Here is a 22020-nt window from a genome sequence, read left to right as displayed (position 1 = left end):
GTATCACAGGTTCAAAGCGTGAAAGTTCAACAGGAACTTCTAAATCAAAGAAACTTAAAGATGTCCCCAAGAAGTGTGAAAAAGCTTTCACTCAAACTCATTCTGTTGTGACAGTGAATATAGATTTAAAGCATTCAGCACAACCCTCCACTTCTCAAACATTAAATGATGATACAAGTAACTCAGATGTGGAGTTTGTAAGTGATACGTTTACAAAGCACAATGCAGGTATCACAGATTCGAAGCGTAAAAGTTCAACAGGAACTTCTAAATCAAATAAACTTAAAAAAGGTGTGTCAAACAAGTGTAAAAAAGCTGTCACTCAAAGTCATTCTGATGTGACAGTGAATGCAGGTTTAAAGCATTCAGGTCAACCCTCCACTTCTGAAACATTAAATGATGATACAAGTAACTCAGAAGTGGAGTTTGTAAGTGATACGTTTACAAAGCACAAGTTTAGCCCTATTTGTAATGAGGTTGCTCAAGGTTTGTGTAAAAAATTAAAAATAGACTTTCAGAAACCTGATACTCAGGTGCCTACAGTTGACTGTGACCTTGGTTCACCATGTAAAAACGAGACTATAGTAGGCGACGGAAACTGTTTTTTTAGAGCCGTTTCTCAGGCTGTTACTGGTACTCAGAAGTTTCACCTAACATTCAGACGTGCTGTTGTTAAACATCTAAAAGATAATGCTGAGGAGTATAAGAACATTTTAAGGCGACGAGATTCTTCAGTGGAGCAATACCTTAGCAGGACTAAAATGCAATACGTTAATCAATGGGCAACAGAAGTAGAAATCCAGGTTGCTGCTGACTTATTAGGAGTCAGCATTTTTACTTATTTAAATGCCAAATGGGAAGAGTATAGTTCAACAAATACAGATTTACCAAAACAGGGAATCTACCTAGAGAATGCCAATAGACATTATGAAACTGTAGTTTGTGTTAATCAGCCAGAGCTGAACAATTGTTATGGTTACTGTAAAATGGACACATCTAACAGCAGTGGGTACAATGTAAGACAACAGAGCAAAAGAAGTGATTTAAAAGATGACCAGCACAGCAAAAGTAGTGGTTTGAAAGATACCAAACTATTGCCTAAACAGGTTGCTGCCAGTAAAGGTGGGGAGAGTAAGATCGTGTTGAAATTTAGCCCTGTAAGCACTGAGAATTCTAAAACATTGAGTAAAAAATGTAATCTGGAGTTTGAGAAACAGGCTGTACAGGTACACACAGTATATGGTTCTTTGGCTGCTGTTTGTAAAACAGAGACAATTGAAAACGATGGAAACAGTTTTTTACAGCATTTTCTCAGGTTGTCAGTGGCTCTCAGAAAGGACACATTAAAATGAGACGTGCTGTTGTAAAGCATATGGTAAAACATAGTGCTGAACATATGATTGATTTAGACAAGAAATATGTTTCAGTGACAGATTATGTTGAGAAAAATAAAATGAGGAATGTTGGCAGTCCAGCCACAGAAATGGAAATTCAAATAGCAGCTAATGTTTTCGGAGTGGACATATATGTTAACAGTGCTGACAAATGGGTTAAATATACCAGCAAGACTTCACTAATATTAGACGAAGGGATTTATTTGAAACAGTCAGACAGTAATCATTTTGAGCCAGTATTTTGTATCCATGATGTAGGTGAACAGAGTTGCTTTGGTTTGTGCAAGCTGAATACTCTTCTCCCAAGACAGTTAAGGTTTAAACGAAAAATAAACGACAATTCAGATGTAAAGGCAGGGATTGATAGTTCCAGTTCAACTACAAAGAATTGTCCTTCTAAATGTATTAAAAAGAAGCTGTTGTTGCAAAAAAATAGACATTATAAAACAAATATCAATTATAAAGAAAAGATAAAAGGAGCTTCTCGTAAGAATTATTCTGATATACATTACAAGGAAAAAAAGCAGCAACTGAGTGTCTTGAAGTACAGATATGATGTGCAGCATCAACAGAGAATTAAGCAAGTGAATATGCTGAGGTATAGAAATAATGTAAAGCATAAAGAGAAGTTGAAACTATTGAGTAGAACTAAATATAAATTAAATGCTCTTCATAGACAAATTCTTAATTCAAAGATGAAAAGAAAATATCAAGAAGACGAAGACTATAAAAAATGTCTGGAAGCTTATAACAAACGTAAAAGGCAACAAATGAAGGATGAAACAAAGAAGTTTGATATTGTAATGGAGAAGTTCCTGGATAAGGTTAAAGATGGGCCAGACTATGTGTGCTGTGTATGTCAAAGACTCTTGTTTAAAAATCAGGTTTTACTTTGCAAGAGGGAGTATTATGACAATAAGAGCGCAGTAGTTGTGTCGGTTGCTGAGAAATGCATTACTGAAGACTATTTGCATAAATGTAGCGATGACTGCATAATGCCGTGCCAGTTGACGGCCAGAAGTAAGTTGTGGATCTGTAACACATGTCATTATAAGATCAATAGAGGTCAAATGCCACCAGAGAGTGCGCTAAATAATTTGCAAGTTTACCCCATTCCAGAGGAATTGGCATGTTTGAATACTTTAGAACAGCATTTAATTGCTTTAAATATTCCATTTATGAAGATGTTGGCCCTACCGACAGTGTTGCCAGATCAGATTGACAGTTTCCAGCCCAATCACATCTTAGAACCCGCCCATTCCACTAAAGACCAGCCCAAACCACGAAGTTGCCAGACACCCGTGTAAACCCGTAGAATCATAACACATGCAACAGAAAAACACTCCTAAGTATCCAGAGCTTCATATCTGCATCAAATAACCACACATAGGCCTACGTGATAGAAAAATATGTTTTGCGAATTAAAATCAACCATAGGCTACACAAATTGCAAGATGAACCTCTGGCATTCTAGTGCAAGGCCCAGATTAGTAATAATGTCAGCTGTACGTAAAAAGGTGCACTTTTAAGCCGTGTAGGCCTAATACATTTCATTAATTACACAAATGACCCGTATGAGGAGTTGAGGACTAGCCTACTTGCGAAGCAATTTAAAACAAAAAAAAAATATGCACAGAGCGCCTCTCCCTGCCTCTCTTTTTCTCCTCTCTCCCTCCCTCTTCCTCCTTTTCTCCTCGCTGCTTTCCACACCTGTAGCAGCTGATTGAGATTCCGAACACACAACCACGAAAAACTAGTTTTAAAATAAACAAGCTAATGCCATAGAATACGTGGGCTACAAATCAGTCACAGTGCAAATAAGATTAGGTGACATAAAAAAAAAAACATCTTACCTTTACGCAGAATCAGCGTCTTTCTCTTTCCATTAACTTGAACAATGTTGATAACGAAGAACTATTTACAGTCACTGGAAGCCAGGTCGGCTGGCTAATACATGGATGAATCAAACCTCCCCAACAACTGTCGGGTAGGTTTGAAAGTGGCGGACGTCAATCCGTTTCTGCTCAGGCCAGAGCGCACATCCATGAGACTGGAAAGGAGCCGTAATCCCATGCGATTTCTAGTGTCATCCTTTAACAGCGTCACCTGGGAAAACGCTCTCTCAACGTGGGCATTTGATATTGGCAGAGTGAGCAATCTGATGACACCCAGTGCTAAATCTTTGAAACACTGGTTTCCTCCAGCATCTTGAAATGCCTCAACTTCCATCCAAAAGGCGTCAATGGCCTGATCACTTGAGAAGCCGGCTGATGCAATGTTTCTCCACTGGCTCTCCAATATGTCCACCGAACAAGAGAACAACTCAGCGGGCAAGTCTTTTACTCCTGGCCTGTTCATTGTTGACATCACCTGCTTCGGACAAAAAAGCTCCAGTTTGCGGAGCATTTCCATTGATGCAGGAAGACGCATTTGATACTGCACAAGCACTTCTTTTAGAAAATCAAAACAGCGCGCGGAAATTACATCCTTCAGCTCCGGCGCTAATGTGCTGGCTTCCAGCCGCTGTTGGAATGAGAAGCCCAGGTCCGCGTCCTGGTGTGAGAGGTAGAGGCTGGATGATTTAAGGTCAAGTTCCCGGAGACGACTGTCGTTGTTCATGCGTAATACGCTGGGCTTCACAACTCTCCTCAAAGTCGAAATGTACAGCCTGTCAAGATCCCTAAAAACACCCAGCGTATCTCCCGTTTCCAGCTGGAAATTTTTGTTGACAGTTTTGATTTCCATCAACACGGGCCGGAGGAAGTGCATGTACAGACTGTTTGATTTGTCACTGTACATTTCATTCAAAAGCCTGGCTGCATAGCAGTGTTCGGCACTTGAAACCAAACTGAAGTGTAGCTTGAGGGCATCTTCCTGCTCTAAAATTCTTTCGATACAGTCTGAGATCACCAACCAACGGGTTGAGCTGGGGGATATGAATTTCAGAGGACAGCCGCCGTCATTGATGGCCTTATAGACGTTGTTATAGTCACCCTGGCGCTTTGCTGAGTGTGCGAACCAGTTGTAGGTTTCTCTTATCATGTAGTCCAGATTGCTTGGAAGAAGTTGCATTGCTTTATGAGCCACTATATCCAATGAGTGGCAAACGCAGCGAATAAGATGTAAACTAGGCTGCTTTTGTTTGAGGAGTGTGAAAACGGAATGATTTTTTCCGACCATAACACTTGCCCCATCCGTTGCGATCCCCACCATATGTTTAATGTCCAGGCCACATTCACTCAGGAAATAAACAATTGCTTCTGATATGGCTTGAGCATCCGCGCTGAGAAGATCAACAAGCCCCAGGTAAGTACTGACAAACCTGTTGTGTTTCTGTGATCGGTACTTAACGCATATGCAGAGGAGCTTGTTAACCGATATATCTGTAGTTTCGTCCAGATAGAGAGAATATGGAGACTCACCAACATCTTCCTTTAACTCCTCTCTGAAATGTGGTGCCAGAACAGATGTGATAACCGCTGTACACTTTGTCCTGTGCATTTTGAACGCTCCCATCTCCTCTTCGAGTATATCTGACAAGTCCTCAACAGCATTGATGGAAGTGTGGCAGGCAACGTAGGTTGCAACCCTGAGTTCGCAACGTTTTTGGTCATCTTTGACTGTGCCTTGTCCTACACCAGATCCCATCCGTACAGCAAACGATTTGACACTCGGCGCACAGCGGGACTTGTGTTTTTTTGTGGCGCCATGTTCTTTTAAATCATTAAGGTGAGCTCTTATTTCTGTTACAAAACTTGCAGCGGGCTTTAGAGTCGTCTCCTGGGACAGCTGCGATCCAGGTCTTGAGTTCAGGGTCGGTCTTCCATTCCTTCCTGTAGGATTTTTTATATTTTCCCCACTTCGGCATGATGCTAACAAGCTAGGCCACCCGCTTCAAATTTAGCGCGGCTACAGTGCGTTTGCTGAGCTGACGTCACGGTTAAGTTGCCAAATGTAATGATGCCGATTGGGGGGAAAAAGATGCGAATTGAATGAACTACAACTCAAGTTAATTATTTTTTAATTGTTTAATTTAAAAGATATAGTGAGAGTGCTGTTTTCACATTATTAAAAAATCGCCAAATGTGGGCAAAAGCAGCCCAAATTTTATTCAACCGCCCAATGTATTTTTTCCCCGCCTGATGTAAACAAAAGTAGCCCAATTGGGCGGAAAACCGCCCAATCTGGCAACACTGCCTACCGAAGGGGTTTCAAGCCGGATGTCATGGTTCGACGACATGCGTGCCTGCCAACATCGTGCAAACGACTAATTTGCTGCCTCGGTCTAATATGGAAGGGTCTTTGCTACCTATCAAACTTAAACGCAAACTGACTTACAAAGGTCATTATGATTATGAGTTTGTTGATACTATGCATGTACGACAGGCATTACTATGGTTAAAACAAAACCACAAGCTTTATAAGGATATAGAGTTTAATAAAGAGTGGCTAAATGAGCTTTGTAGAGAAGTAGATAATTCTACTCCCGCAGAGGAGAGGGACACTAATGTAGAGACTTGTGAAACATCCACAGATGATAATGAGGACGAGCTTTTACATGACAGACAGCAACATTGTATGTTTCAAGATACATGTCTCATGCCTGTTGATATTGGTCAAGAAACGCTTGATCAGTATTGTGATAGTGTCAGGATTTTAATTCTCAATAATTAATGATGATATATCCCCATCATTAATGCATTTAATCAATATATCTTATATAGCCTAACTAACAATTAACCATTGATAAACATGTGATATAGAAAGTCGTAGAACTCTATACTGCGTTAAAAAGCTCCTTCTGTAAGAACTGAGACATCTCATGACATACTGTTGTACAATTTTTGACTTTCCCAAAGTCTCGAGGCCAACGAGTATCCTTTTCTAACAATGGCCCTCTGTAGGCTCGCTCACACCGGTAGTTTAGCAACAGATAAGACACCTTATTCTATCAAGGACACCAGCACAGAGGCGTTTTTCTCTCCCATATGGCAGATTCAACAATCCGGAAGACGAAAGAAGAAGGATGATTCAAAATAGACCAATCAAATGCATATCTGTACTTGTTATAATGTGTTGATGAAGAGAGAGAGTCTCACTTTTTTGGCTGTTCGCTTGACCTGCATAACTGTAACCTGCTGAACATCATTTTTTCATTAAATACCATAGAACCTTTTTCGTCTGACTCCTCAAGCATTTTTGCATCTTTTCCTTCCTCTTAAGAAACGAATACGTTTTAATATTATAGTTTTATTAAATTTGGTGACCCTCGACGTCCTAAAGAGGGGAGAAAAGAGGAGGACGAGTCTCGACCAGCTGGTCGGGCCTGGAAGCGGAGCCTCCACTCAACACATCAGCTGACAAAAAAGAAAAAAGGTAATTGAAAACCTGTTGTTTTTTAAAAAACCAAAGTTCATATTTGACTATGCCAAATTTTGTTGAGTGGTGAGTCTGAAGCCGGGTCCTAACAGAGTGGTATAATTTTAAGTTAGTTTGAATTTTTTAATTTGTTTTGGAGAATGAGGAAATGATGTTCGGCAGAAGCAGAAAAAATTCTGGCATATGTGTTTTGTTTATGTGCTAATGTCTGTCCTGTCTGTGCTTCTGAAATGCTGGGTTAATTATTTTTCCCTAGAATGCAGAGCCCGGGTTAATTGTGTTTGATAAAATGATTATGAACTGCCAGAACCTGAATTCGGATACAGGTGTTTGTAATATAACATTTGTTTATGAGGACTGTCTAATCCGCGTTAGTTCAGCGAGAAGACCTCATTTATTTGGATGAGCGAAAACTGTTATGTAATTATACAGCGGGCTGACCAAACGCAGTGGATGTTTGAAACAGGGGACTGTATCCTTGTGTGGGTAAGGTTTTAACAGTTTGCACAGAGCAATGAACGGAGTAAAGATGTGGGTGGAAGCTGCTCTTCGTGACAAAGTCTATTTTCTATGTCTTTCTAAATAGATTGAACTGTTTTAACCAGTTATTTGTCTAGAAGAGTGACTCTCTGAGCGTGTGTTAGGACATGTTTTAAGTAGAGCTCTGTGTTATAAATAAATATAAAATTGTAATTACGCGGAAGCGCGCTTTTTTCACGCCGGCGACGGCCGCGTCGAGGGGAGGGGGCTGAAACCGTAGATTACACAGGACGGCTGGCAGGGTTGGACAAGCTCATGTGTGGGGTTAATGTTTGACAATAAGACTCATGTGTGGGGTTACGAAAAATAATGCTTTTGGCGTGGGCTCTGTAATTCTCTCTCACACCAGCATGGAAATAATTGTACGTTATATAACTGCATGTTTATGTATTTGTCTAGTGTTTGCATGTTATTTATTGTCTACCTCAGATCAGATACTAACAGAGTATTACCTCTAACAACACACACACTCACACGCTGACGTCCAAACATCACACACACACGAAGCCTGCGGAGAGTTCTCATTGAAATGCGCAAAAGTGGCACTGTTTTACAGGACTATTGACTATTATCAGATTAAAAGGTTTAAATGTATTGTATAATCATGCATAGTATTATATAGGTCCCGTTTGAATAAGATACTAATGTAGTTGAGTTCACTCTCACTCTGAGGGTTCTCTTTGAAAAGATCTGCCCCCAAGCTCTGTGAGCTTTAAAGTTTTGTTCTATAAGGTTAAATACACGCTTTGTGGTATTTCATGCAATATAAGGCCCTGATTATAGACAGTGGAGATAAATATCTCAATTTTTTGTTGTTTGTTCTTTGATTTATGTTTTAAGGTGTGGACTATCCTTCTAATATCTCAAGTTAAAGGTACTCCAGACGCAATAGTGTCTTGTTTGTTAGACTAATTTTGATGTGAGAAACGTATAGATGTGATCAGCTGTTTTTAAAAAGAGTTTCTTTTGAAAAAAGAGGGAGAGATAAATAGTGTCTTCTCGAAATGCATGGTTGATGAACTAGTAATTACCAAACATTAGTAATTATACTGTGTAGTGTGTATTATTAGTGTCGTTAACTTTCTTTTCTTGTATCCCTTTTTAGGCCAGCCTTGTTCTAGTGGACAGTTGGTGGGTCTTATCTCTAGTTGAAGGCAGCGATCGCTCTGACAACACAAAAAAGGCAAGATATCTTAGTTTTGACTGATATCTCTATAATTCAAATTCAAGGGGAACACTTTTTATTTTTATTTCTAGGTTTTGTTATTCCCCCCCCCTGGCAAAAGATGTACAGTTACGAAAATGAGGAGCAAGTGTGCCCTGACATGGATAATATGCACAGCCCTCAATATAAAGAGGACATTGAGGAGCAGGTATGCCCTGTTGCTTCCCCTAACACTACCTCATACCCACCTACAATGACCCCGAGATGCCTTCGTCTCCAAAGACAAAGACAGTCACCTACGGAGGAGGACGTTGCTGAGCACATTAAGAAAAGACTTGATAAAGTTAGGGCTGAATACCGGAATGAAAAACTACAACAAGAGGCAGGCTCCCATGATGTGTTTGGACTAGAGGGATGTGTGGACGACTCCCCTAACATGATGAATGACCCTGTGACCTCCACCGATGGAAACAATGCTGAGCTGCCCTGGGCTGGTCTAGAAGAAAAAGAGGGAGAAGCGACTGACACCCCTCCCATGGCCACACCGAGCCCTCAACCAGGCCCCAGTGGCACCGGTCCCTTTATCCCCTCTGTCATGCGAACCAGAAGCATGGCTAGATCTACATCAACACCTGGAGTCCCCACTAATCTCCAAATGCCACTACGTGTAGCAGCTACTGGAGCACACGTCTACACGCCCTTTGCCCATAGAGACATTGAAACACTCATTGAGAAGCTTCCTGAACTCACAGGAGGGGCGAGACAGTGGATCAGACAATTCGAGAACTTGACTATGGGTGATAGTCTCTGTGCAGGTGATCTGAAGGCCTTACTAGGTCGAGTAGAGGGCTCAGACATGGCATGTCGCCTCCTGTCTAAGGCTGGAGTACACTCCTCCACATCTGACAGCACTCCCCTGAATACGTTTAGGGCTTCTCTATGGACGGCACTACGTGAGCAGTTTCCTACTGATAGAACTGTCACTGACGTAGCGGAAATTAAGATCAACAAGGATGAGGCGATCCTACCGTACCTAAAGAGGGCTGCTGAGGAGTGGGAAACACACACAGGGGAAAGACACGATGCCATACAAGCCATGTGGAGGATGCAGTGTATCAAAGGCCTCCCTAAACCCGTTCAGAAAGCGTTGGCAGCAGAACTACCATTCGCTCATAAGAAGTACACTACATGGAGGAGTACTCTAGCCCACTTCTACAAACTATATCAGGCAGAACAAAGCAAGGAGGAGGAAGAGCTGAAAGACCTGACTAAACGCCTGCTGAAACTACAGGTGGAGGAGTATGGTAAAGCCAAGTCTAAGCCTAAACGACTGGTTGTGACTTCTCTATCCCCACCATGTGAGCAACCTGCTTCCACCTACTATCAGAACCCACAGCCACAGCAGAACCAACGGAATAATAATAATGGCAGGGGGCGCGGCAAGTATAATGGAAAAGGGGCTGGAAATCAAAGCCGCCCGTGTCATGTCTGTAAGGAGGAGGGACACTGGATTAGAGATTGCCCATACGTTAAGGAAACGATCCAGCGACGAGAGCAGCAGAAAAACCCACAACAAGGTGGAGGCTTCAACGGCCCCCCACAAGGTGGAAGGGGAGCATATGGAGGATCTGGAACTCCCTGGAATACACCAGCCAACTATGCCCCTGGCCAAAGGTCCCAATTCCCCACCCAGATGCCTAATCGGTACTAAGGAGACCCAGAGACTGACCTCCCCTGTGCCCCAAAAGGCCTGTTCTGCCCACAAACATGCAGAACTAATAGTAGCCTGCTAAAGCTATACCAAAGACAATAACATGCCAGTCCCATTGTCCATCCCCTGGATTTATTTTTTGTTTTTATTTTATGATTTGGCCAGCTGTGTTCCCCTTTGAATTTAGCTATATCAGTGATTAGTTTACTGGACCCTTACTGAGTTACAAAGTAGATAACGAGTAGATGCTGTAAGATAAAAATTAATTGACCCTTTATTAAAGCACATTAGGATGCTTTTAATAATATTTGCAGACTGTTTTGTTTTTTCTTTATGTTTTAGGTTCTAATAATCCACAGGTTGTTTTATTTTCTTTCTTTTCTGGTAAAGAAGAGGGACTTGATTGCTCCAAGTTATGAAGGAACTTCAGTCAGTGAAGTATTCCCCTCTGTATAGTTTTCTTTTGTTTTTGTAGTATTAAGTTTTACACTTAATGGTGTAAAAAGAGGGAAAGTATATAGGTTAAAATTAAATAGGTTATGAAAGCTAACCGACACCCCGCTGCCAATGACAACCTCTACAGGTACACATACATATACACATACTCACAACACTTCACAACACATGAATTGCTGCTAGCCTAGGACATGAGAAGAGGGAGGTCATATGCCTTCTTTTGATGTCTGGCAAATTATTTGTTTTATGTTAATTGTATTAATTGTCTGTCTGTCCTAATTGTTTGTCTCAAGTTTTGTGTTGACCAGGTCCAGGTGCAGTTGCAGGCTGGGCCAGGGGCAACTCCTAGCAAGGCTCCAAGTAGGAGAGGGTGTGCGGTCCAAAGTTCACATTCTCAGAGAAGGTGAGCTTGAACCCAGTGGTGAAAAAGGTACGCAGTAAATTGAACGTACTATAAGTAAAATGTAAGTCTGGAGCTATAGACACCACTGACAATGTGCACCTCATCTCCACGACCTCTCTTGAAAGAGGTTTGATTAAAAATTGCAACCAAGTGTGGCTCTGAAATGGATAAGTTAAAACTGATTGTCTACGAAGAAAAAAGCCATCACAAAAAAATTTTTTTTGTTAAGAAATATGTTCACTAATTATGTGAACTGCCCTGTTTTGATAGGCCCAATCTTAAAGTAAATGTATGCTCTGACTGTTCCCTCAGAGCCAATAACCTTCTGATTGCATATGGTTGTTTGAAGTTAATGAAATGAATCACCCTTAGTAAAGTTAATTCACACTTAGTATGTGAATCTAGAAATGTTAACCCTTTATATTTGACTTAGAATCTCTGATTCCATGTGTGTTTGTGTTAATCTTTTGAAAGTCTATGTGTTATATAATCATGTGTTTCCCTTTCTTCCAGATTGAGATTAGTCACTGTTAACACCCACCATAGACTTGTAGCTTTTTATGATTTTTGTAAACAAATTATACCTGGATAAAACTGACAAAATGATTCATGCCTAGTGTGGATTTTGTATTCTGTTTTTTAGACTCATTTTAGATGCTGTAACTAATGCCACTGATAGTGAATGTTTAAATTGTTTAATTTAACTGTTTAGTGTTGTTTTTTCCGTGTGTAAATATATGACTGTTATGCCTTTCCGTGTGTAGCGAAAATTAACTTTTAGAGGTGCCCACTCATATTATATATATTAACTTTAATCAGCACGCACTAGAATATACACATATTACACATAGAGGCCCTAGATGAATGGAAGTCACTGGAAAGAAGGTTTGAATCCCCAGACAATCTTATTTCGGTTGTCTGCAAATTAGAGTACATGAAAGTAGAAGTGACACGATGGAACTTTGGCTGACCCTGCACAAACACAAAGTCTTACATATACAGTATTACAACACATTCTTGGATAAATGTATGACTGACTGTGAGTTTTCCTATGTATCACCGATTTTCCCTTTCAGTAATGTGTGTTGATTATTACTTTTGTTGTTTAATTAGACGTATTTTCCTAGTTAGAAATAAGTTAGAAACGTGATAAATGTAAGCCACTGTGTCTAGTGAATCTTTCTGTGCTTCGTGCTAATGTCCCTCTGTCCATTGTAGTGTATGCACTACCGCATTTTGTGAGACAGCCATTGATGTCTCCTAGAGCAGATGCTACCTTATCTGCTGAAGTAGCTCCCTTCTTCTTATCAGCTGCCCTTGCTCAGTGTAGCTGTGTATGTGCCAGACTCTGACTCTGAGGTCGAAGAGTTTGTGCAAGAATCCACCCCAGGGACTGCTTCTTTGTTCTAGTTATTTCCCTATACTGCTTGCTAGGTGAGAACTAGACTTGTATTGTTCTAGGTTAAAATCCTTTATTTTAGCTTTATTGTTAACACACTAAAAGTGTGTTAGAAGAGGGTTTTGTCAGGATTTTAATTCTCAATAATTAATGATGATATATCCCCATCATTAATGCATTTAATCAATATATCTTATATAGCCTAACTAACAATTAACCATTGATAAACATGTGATATAGAAAGTCGTAGAACTCTATACTGCGTTAAAAAGCTCCTTCTGTAAGAACTGAGACATCTCATGACATACTGTTGTACAATTTTTGACTTTCCCAAAGTCTCGAGGCCAACGAGTATCCTTTTCTAACAATGGCCCTCTGTAGGCTCGCTCACACCGGTAGTTTAGCAACAGATAAGACACCTTATTCTATCAAGGACACCAGCACAGAGGCGTTTTTCTCTCCCATATGGCAGATTCAACAATCCGGAAGACGAAAGAAGAAGGATGATTCAAAATAGACCAATCAAATGCATATCTGTACTTGTTATAATGTGTTGATGAAGAGAGAGACTCTCACTTTTTTGGCTGTTCGCTTGACCTGCATAACTGTAACCTGCTGAACATCATTTTTTCATTAAATACCATAGAACCTTTTTCGTCTGACTCCTCAAGCATTTTTGCATCTTTTCCTTCCTCTTAAGAAACGAATACGTTTTAATATTATAGTTTTATTAATAGTACCTTGAATCTGGCACCGGCTGAAGGAAATAGTCCCGTCCTGTTGCTTTCAGATCATACAAATGAAGCCAAATGCTTCCCAGTATTGTTTCCACAGGGATTAAATACTTATCATGAAGACAGATCGCATAGGATAACCTTGTCACGTTATTTTAATAACAGATTATTACATGCTGACGGTAGGTTTGCGCACAACGTAGAGTACATCTTTTTCGCTCAGTATATGTCGGAAGTAGAACAGGTTTTGTCGAAAGTTTCTATAGCTTTGCGTAAAGGTAAAGTAGGGGGTGCATCTGAACAAGTGACTGCTGATGTTTTGAACAATGAGGACGCTTTTAGGAATTTGTTACAGTCTGATGATGGCTATCGGTTCCTTAGACCTATTAGAGGTTCTCCGTCTTTTTGGAAGGCGGCTCAAAGTGACTTAATGTCGTGCATTCGACAATTAAATATTCCTACGTGGTTTTGCTCCTTTTCCTCTGCTGATTTGCGTTGGAAAAACCTTCTGAGTAGTATATTGAGACGCGAAGGCAGAACAGAAACAGCTGAACAACTGGAATGGGCAGACAGGTGTAATTTGTTAAGGAGAAATCCAGTATGTGCCGCTTTGATGTTTGACTTCCGCTGGCATGTATTTCTGAGGGAGGTCCTTGTGTCTCCATCCAATCCGATTGGAAAGATAAAAGACTATTTTTATAGAGTAGAATTCCAGCAGAGGGGGTCGCCACATGTACACTGTCTTTTTTGGGTTGAGGACGCCCCTCTAATTGATAAAAACACAGATGAGGAGGTAATTGAATTTATTGATAAGTATGTAACATGTGAGTTGCCTTCAGAGGATGGCGCCTTATCAGACGTAGTCACATCTGTGCAGCAGCATTCAAAACGACATTCAAAAACTTGTAGAAAGAAAAGCACCGTTTGTCGCTTTAATTTTCCTAAACCGCCGTCTTCTCGGACATTTATTTCTCGTAAACATGAGGAAGTTGCTAAAACTTGCGTCTGTAATGTAGATAAGGCAGATGGCTCTGTGTCATGTAGTTGTGCTCTAGGACAGGATCCCAATAGAATGAGAAAGGAGCATGCATCGGACATCATGACAGCCATTAAAAAAGCTCTGACGGATGAGACTATGAGCTTTGACAGTGTAGAGGATTTGTTTGAAAAGTTAAACATAAATCAGATAACATTTCAGGAAGCATACAGGCGTTTGGCGCGCAAAACAGACATTGTCTTAAAACGACAGCTTGATGAAGTGTGGGTTAATCAATATAGTAAGAACTTGTTGAGATGCTGGAATGCTAACATGGACATTCAGTATGTTGTGGATGCATACATATGTGTAGTATACATAATTGCCTATATTTCAAAGTCAGAAAGGGAGATGGGTTTGTTGTTAGGAAACGCACATAGAGAAGCCAGCAAAGAAGGGAATCTTAGTGCAAAAGAGGCACTGAAAAAACTAGGAAGCGTGTATTTACACAACAGGGACGTTTGCGCTCAAGAGGCGGTTTATAGGCTAACCAATAAACATCTGAAGGAGTGTTCGCGAAAAGTTGTATTTGTTCCAACAGGTGAAAATGTAGTTAAAATGAGTTTGCCTCTGTGTGTTTTGAAGCAGAGAGCATCATTGCAAGATCTTACAACAGAAGACATGTGGATGACAAGTTTTGTTGACCGCTATAAAAATAGACCGGTAGATGGCGTCTTCAGTGATATGTGTTTGGCTACATTTGCTTCAGAATATCGTATTGTGAATAAAAACGAAAATGCTAGAAACAAAATTAAGTTAAGAAATTATTTTGGTTTCGTTACAAAAAGAAGCAAAACACAACCAGCAGTTGTACGCTATGCGCGTTTTTCTCAAACCAAGAATCCAGAGTTATACCATCAGAGTGGTTTGCAGTTGTTTTTGCCGTATCGAGTAGATGTTGAGTTAAAACCACCAGGGTTTGAAACCTTTCAGCAGTTTTCTATGGTCATGTTAGGTTTGGTGATGGGACAACACATTTAGTCAAAGCTGTAGTTGACAATAACAGGCGCCTGTTTGAAATAGATGCGGAAGAATTGGACAACATCCAAAGTAGCATCGATACAGATGAAATGTTAGAAGATGCGTGGTGTGAGTTGTGTCCTGCGCAGGAATTGGAGCGGTTAGAATGCGAAGAGCTCCGTAGTGAATCGCCAAATCACTTGGATGAAGATGTCGGAACTATGCCAGATTTGGCAGTTAGTGCTCAACAGGTTGCTCGTTTAGAAAAGAGGAATAACATCCTGTGCCGAAGCGACGGTTTATCATTAGTTAGGTCTTTGAATGAGACACAGATGTCCATTTTCTACCGGATAAGACAGTGGTGTTTAGACTTGGCAACAGGGAAAAAGCCACAGCCATTTCATGTTTTTATTACAGGTGGTGCAGGTACGGGTAAAACTCATTTAATTAAGGCTATTCAGTACGAGGCTATGAGGTTATTGACTCCAGTGTGTCGTCATCCTGATGACATTAGTGTCTTGTTAACAGCTCCAACAGGGATTGCAGCATATAATTTAAATGCTGGAACTATACACAGTACATTTAGCATTGGTATAGATGTAAGTTTACCCTACACCCCACTGGGTGAAGAAAAGCTTAACACTTTGCGTGCTAAACATAGCAGTTTGAAAATATTGATCATTGATGAGATTTCAATGGTAGATCACAGACTGTTGGCTTATATTCATGGTAGGTTGAGACAAATTAAACAGACAGGTGACTTTGCCCCGTTTGGTAACGTTAGTCTGGTTTGCGTCGGTGATTTTTTCCAGTTGCCTCCGGTAAAGGGCAAAGCATTATATGAAGAAAATGTAGGGTTTGATTTGTGGTCAAGCCTTTTTAAGGTTGTAGAGCTGAAAACTATTGTTAGGCAGAAAGATGCTGTTTTTGCACAGTTGTTGAATAGGTTAAGAAATCGTTCTAAAGGTAGCCCATTGCTAGAGAGTGATTTAATGACATTGAGACAATGTGAAACAGGTGAGGACAGCTCAGTCTTACACATTTTTCCTACAAACAGACAGGTGAATGAGCATAATGTTCAGCAGCTGGTAAAGATATGCGCTGACAATGTAGAAATCGATGCTCAGGATTATGTTAACAGTAAAAAAACAGGGAAGCTAGAGTTAAAAGTTGGCCATCACACCAAGACTTACAATACGTCTTTGGTTCAAAAGTTGATTTTGGGAGTAACTGCTCGCGTAATGTTAATTAAAAATGTTGATGTTGCCGATGGCTTAGTTAATGGGGTGTGTGGCACTGTGACACACATAGTTATTCCAACAGGGAAGACATTTCCTCAGACAGGTTATGTACAGTTTGATGATAAGCTAATCGGTGCCCAGCGTAGAAGACAGTCTGCATCTGTAGCAGCTAATTTAGCCGACTCTACAGCAATATTGCCAGAAGAAGAAAGGGTTGTTAAAAAAGGTGGAATGCGCGGACAGTTTCCTCTTAAACTTGCATGGGCATGCACTGTTCATAAAGTTCAAGGCATTACAGTAGACAGCGCAGTTGTTTGCCTTGAGAAAATATTTGCTGCAGGACAGGCATATGTAGCGTTAAGTCGTGTTACAAATTTGTCAGGGTTAGTTATTAAAAACTTTGTAGATAAGGCGATTTATTGCAAGAATGGTGTTGAGGATGCAATACAGACAATGCCTCTTTTCTTAACTGAAGATATAGAAAGGCATCCGTTGAACCCGGATACATTTAATGTGTTTCTCATGAATGTTCAGGGTTTAACTTCTCATTTGGCAGACTTGACATTGTGTACACAGCACCGTCAGCTTAACTGTATTGCTGTTACAGAAAGTTGGCTACAGGAAGATTCCTCATTGGAAAGTGTAAAGATACATGGGTATAGCTTTCATAGTTTTCCACGAAGTGTAGCTTACAGTAGCAACAGCCCAGCGCTGGTTGCTTTGCAAGGCCAACAACATGGTGGCGTCGGCCTGTATAGTGTAGAGGGACCATCTGACCATGTTATGGAAGTCCCACAAGTGGATTTAGAATGTGTAGTTCACCACTGGACCACATATGACATAGTGTTAGCTGTCATTTATCGGCCTCCGTCATATCCATTGCGTTTATTTAAATATAACCTTGGTAAGTTACTTGATTGGCTTAATCCAAAAAGTGAAACGGTTATTGTCATGGGTGATTTCAATGATGACATTTTGAAATCATCAACAATTTGTAAATTCATTACAGACAAGGGGTATGTACAATGTGTTACCCAGGCTACTACAGAGAAGGGAACACTAATTGATCATGTTTATGTTAAAAGCGTATCATATGATGTAGAGAGTTATGTGGTTCCAACATATTTTAGCGACCATGAGGGTGTTTCATGTACTTTTAAATGTAGAAGTGAGTAAGGCACTAGGGCTAAATCCTGTTGAGGTGCCGAACAAATAGTTAGTTTCAAAATAGTTGTTCATTTAGTTACCAGTTATTTTAGGGCAGTGAGTTCGGGTCTGTAACTAGTACACTGTCCTGTTCGGCTGTCATAACTGGATTCAAAATAGTTTTTCATTTAGTTACCAGTTATTGTTAGGGCAGTGAGTTCGGGTCTGTAACTAGTACACTGTCCTGTTCGGCTGTCATAACTGGATTTTAGGCTTTACAGTAGTTTCAAAATAGTTGTTCATTTAGTTACCAGTTATTGTAGGGCAGTGAGTTCGGGTCTGTAACTAGTACACTGTCCTGTTCGGCTGTCATAACTTGAAAATTAGGCTGTATAGTAATTTCATCAAAAGGGTTTTTATTTATTAACCCAGGTTTGTATATCTATATTTGAAGTGTTTATAATGAATATATGTATGCTTTTGATTTCAGGTTTTGTATAAATTGATATTAAAATGTTGATTGTTTACATGTATGTCTTTAAGTTGATAGTTTCAATGTGTCTTATTTTAACGTTGCTTCTTCCCCGGAGTTGTTTTTTTTGCTTTTTTTCCTGATAGGTTAGCTGGGTTGGAAATGTTCCTGTGGAATATTGCTGCTGCTGCCAGGCCCACTGAAGTATTTTTGTTATAAGTACTCATAATACTTTTTGCAAAAAATCATACTGTTATTGTTTTTGTTGTTGTTTTTATTATGTCCGTAAAGGCCATGCTGTATTGGAGGAGATGCTGTATATGTTGTATTGTCTTGTCTCCGTTGTCTTGTGCTTTTCAGTTTTCAATGTTTGTCCCGTCTGTCTTATATGTTCCCTCTCGTGGCTTGCACCTTGTCGTTGGTGATTGGGCTTATTACTAAGACAAGCCTTTCTGAATGTTTTCTGTCACTGCTGTAACTTGTCTTCTTTTTTTATTCCTTGAGGACAGTAACAATGCCTTAGCCAATAAGACTGACATACCCACACACCTCGGGTAAGCCGCTTCTGTGACTGGTCACTGAGCATTGTATCGTGCTTTATACAAGGTAATTTTACTTGTGTAGTAATTATTTAGTGCTTACAAAAAAATCATTATCTGCAGTAAATATTTGTCTTTTAAAATAGCACAATATAATTTAGTTTTTTTTAAAGCCTCTCACACTTACTCGCTCTCTCTTTCTCTCTCTCTCTCTCTCTCTCCCACTCACTCACTCACTCAAACAAAAAACAACTTGCCTACTAGTTTTTATACGGTAATGTATGCTCTGTCTTGGTAATTGTCTCCTTGTCATAGGTGGTTGCTAATGATACAACAGTACACCCATCACTTGGAGCTCCTGGTTGTAATGGTGATTACTGGTTTGAAATCTGCTCCATTTTCTACAGGTAACAAGTCTTATCCTTTAGTTTTTCCTTCCTATTCTTGTCTGTCTCAGTCTTTCAGTCTGCATTTATATACATTTTGACCTTATCAAATTGTTTGTCTTTATCCATCCTCTCTGTTTTACTCAGGTTCTTCTGGATTATGTACCAGAGTCCCCATCCCCTGCTGTAATCTGTCAGAGTGGACCTTCCTTTTGGGAATCAACCTGTCGTCTGCTAATCAGTGCAGGTAAAACTTTGTTACATTAGCGTGTCTGTGTCACTCTTTCGCCTCTATACACCTGTGTAATTGCTGCTCTGTCTGTCTTTTTCCCAGGTCTCCTTGCTGAAAAGAAGTTGGTGTGGCTTAGGAAGCTTCTAGAGACATCTTAACATCAGCCTGCATCCACATACACATGTACTATGTCATTTCAATATGTATATTTTTTTTTAAATCACTGAAATAAAACATCCATTTCACATCAGTCCTGGAAGATGCATGCCTTCTCTGCTGCTCCTGAGGTTTCTTAGGGTGTATTCACACTGGGAAAGTCCGCTAGTGCACTTGCTTTGGTCCAGACCAAATAGAGTTTTGATTTTTTTTGTTTGGTGTGGTCCACTTTCATATTGCCCCTTTTGCAAGTGAACCAGCATTACGAAGCAAAACCACACGTGATCTGAGGTCATTCATTCATTGGACAGACATTCTGGGGTGGAGAGAAACAGGAAGCACGAAGTTTAAACTGCGAAATATATATCATTGATATAATATGGGGCTAAAAATAATAAAAGGGCCTACATCTAACCTATAAATAAAGAGGAAAAACATCAAATTATTGTTGTTTCATATGGTCATAATGTGTAGCCTTATGTCAATGCCACGTTATGTGGCTTGTAGCCTACGATGTGAAACATCATTTTTACTGTATTTTTGGTGCTGGATGCGCGTCACGCGAGAAGAATAGGCTCAAGCTGACACTCAGCTGATTAAGCTGTGTATCAGCTGGGTCGGCGCAGTTCAGCTCCAAACTGACACGGGGATAGTATTGACGGTCCCGTACATGGGAAGCAAAATAAAAACACACACTTCTTGCGCAGCGTGAACCTGTTGGCACTGTGCGAGAGACGCTCCCCTCTCCTTCATCTGATCGCTGAACACATTCAGCATTTATATTGTTCTGGGCTCCCGGTCAAACCACAACTAATCTTCCTAATAATGGTGACAACAACACTTTCCCATAATGTGAAGCTGACGGCTATTTATTAAAAAAGAAAAGAAAGAAAAGGCACAGTGCCTCCTGCATTTGGGTCGGATCGAGTCCGAACAAATTCACACCACAAACGAACTGCAGCAGAGTGCGTTTGGAAACGCATCAAGACTACCTCTTCAGCTGGGTCTCGGAGCGTTTGTTTGGTCCGCACCCGAGTGCGATTGCTGTATTCACACCTGCCTGAAAGATGCGCACCGAAGGCAGAAGTGCATCTGAGTTCGTTTCAACCGAACTAAACACGGCATGTGTGAATACACCCTTAGCCCTTTTTCCCCCGTTTAAAGGGTTTTTGTGGTAGTTTTTTCAAATTGAGTCATAACAGCAGAGGGATGTTCATGTTTTTAAAATAAGAACCACCTTACTAGTATCGGTTTTAATGTAAGCTTAATCATATCTTCCTTTACTTGATTTTATTTTTTCATTGGATTTTATTATAATTTAAGGTCATTGATTTTATTATAATTTAAGGAAATTTATTCAGTCTTTTCATCAGTCTTTTATATTCTAATAGTTTTTTAGTAGTGTATTTTTAATTTTATTTATTCATTAAAAGTTCATCAAAGTCTTTGGGATAGTATTTCTTCACTTCCTGTTTTATTGAATATAACATATTGATTATTATTCAGTCATTGTTTATAGAGTTGTACTGTATAAGCTGTGGAAATAAATGTTACATGACGTAATAACTGTACTTATATGACTGCTGAGTTTTAATTTGAAATAGTACACGTGAATAGTCCATTGATAAACTTGAATACATTGGGTTTAATTGTAAAAATGTATGTGTAGTATAGGTCTGACAAATGTATCCTGTCTTTAATAAATCTTTTTTCTGACTAAGTTCAAGGTAGATTTTGTGAATCTGGAATGGAAAGCACCTGTTAGACACTTGAACATTTATTGTTAGCATCTATAGCAAATTCCCATTAGTCAGGCACAAAATAAGAGAGTTGCATGTGCGTGTTCATTTAGTCAGCTTATAAAAATTCCTTTTCTGAGACCTTCACTCCTTGAAGATTTCCTCTCCCACTTCTCTGGATTGTTGGCTGAGAATCGTCATCTGATGGAGATCACCTAAGCTTGTTGGCTATAAAAGCTCCACATTGCATCTTGTTTGTGTGATTTTTCCTTCTTCAAACCAACACAGGATACACCCATGATTTTTGACCGTAGCAATTCACCGACTACATAGTGGTTTTCTGTTGGATTTAGTTGTAATGATATCTTGAAATCTTATGTGTGCTCTGTACTTGCACATCATCTGAGGCAGTTTGTAAGACTTATAAACATGTAATTGGAAAAGCAATCTACAGTAGGCATACGTAACAGGAGCTGAGTTGTATGTTCAAAGCAAAACACCATTACACCCTGGACCATTAACTTGTATTGGAGGTATTTTGGTAATCATTTAAAGTAAGATAGAAATTGAAGGATACTTCTTTTAATCATTTTGTATAAAACATTACAATAAAAAGATAAAGGTTTTCATCCAGTGTAATATATATATATATATATATATAAACAATTCCTCCCCATTACTATTGTAAAACTTACAACTATTGGGCAGGGCAGAACTGTATCTTTAAAATTGAAAAGAAATTATATTAAGAACGTCATGTTCTCCAACAAAAAATAACCCAAAAAAAATTATCAAAGAATATTGTTGTGTATTCATGGGCAACTTTATTTCCGGTTGAATGTAATTTGAACTATGTAGATATAATCAATGTGAGTAAACAACACATGCATTACAACAATTCAGGCAATTTCCTTTAACAAATAAGCAAATAA

Source organism: Ammodytes marinus (assembly GCF_949987685.1).
Source record: "Ammodytes marinus genome assembly, chromosome: 13".
Taxonomy (NCBI): domain Eukaryota; kingdom Metazoa; phylum Chordata; class Actinopteri; order Uranoscopiformes; family Ammodytidae; genus Ammodytes; species Ammodytes marinus.
Note: the sequence above shows the minus strand (reverse complement) of the source record.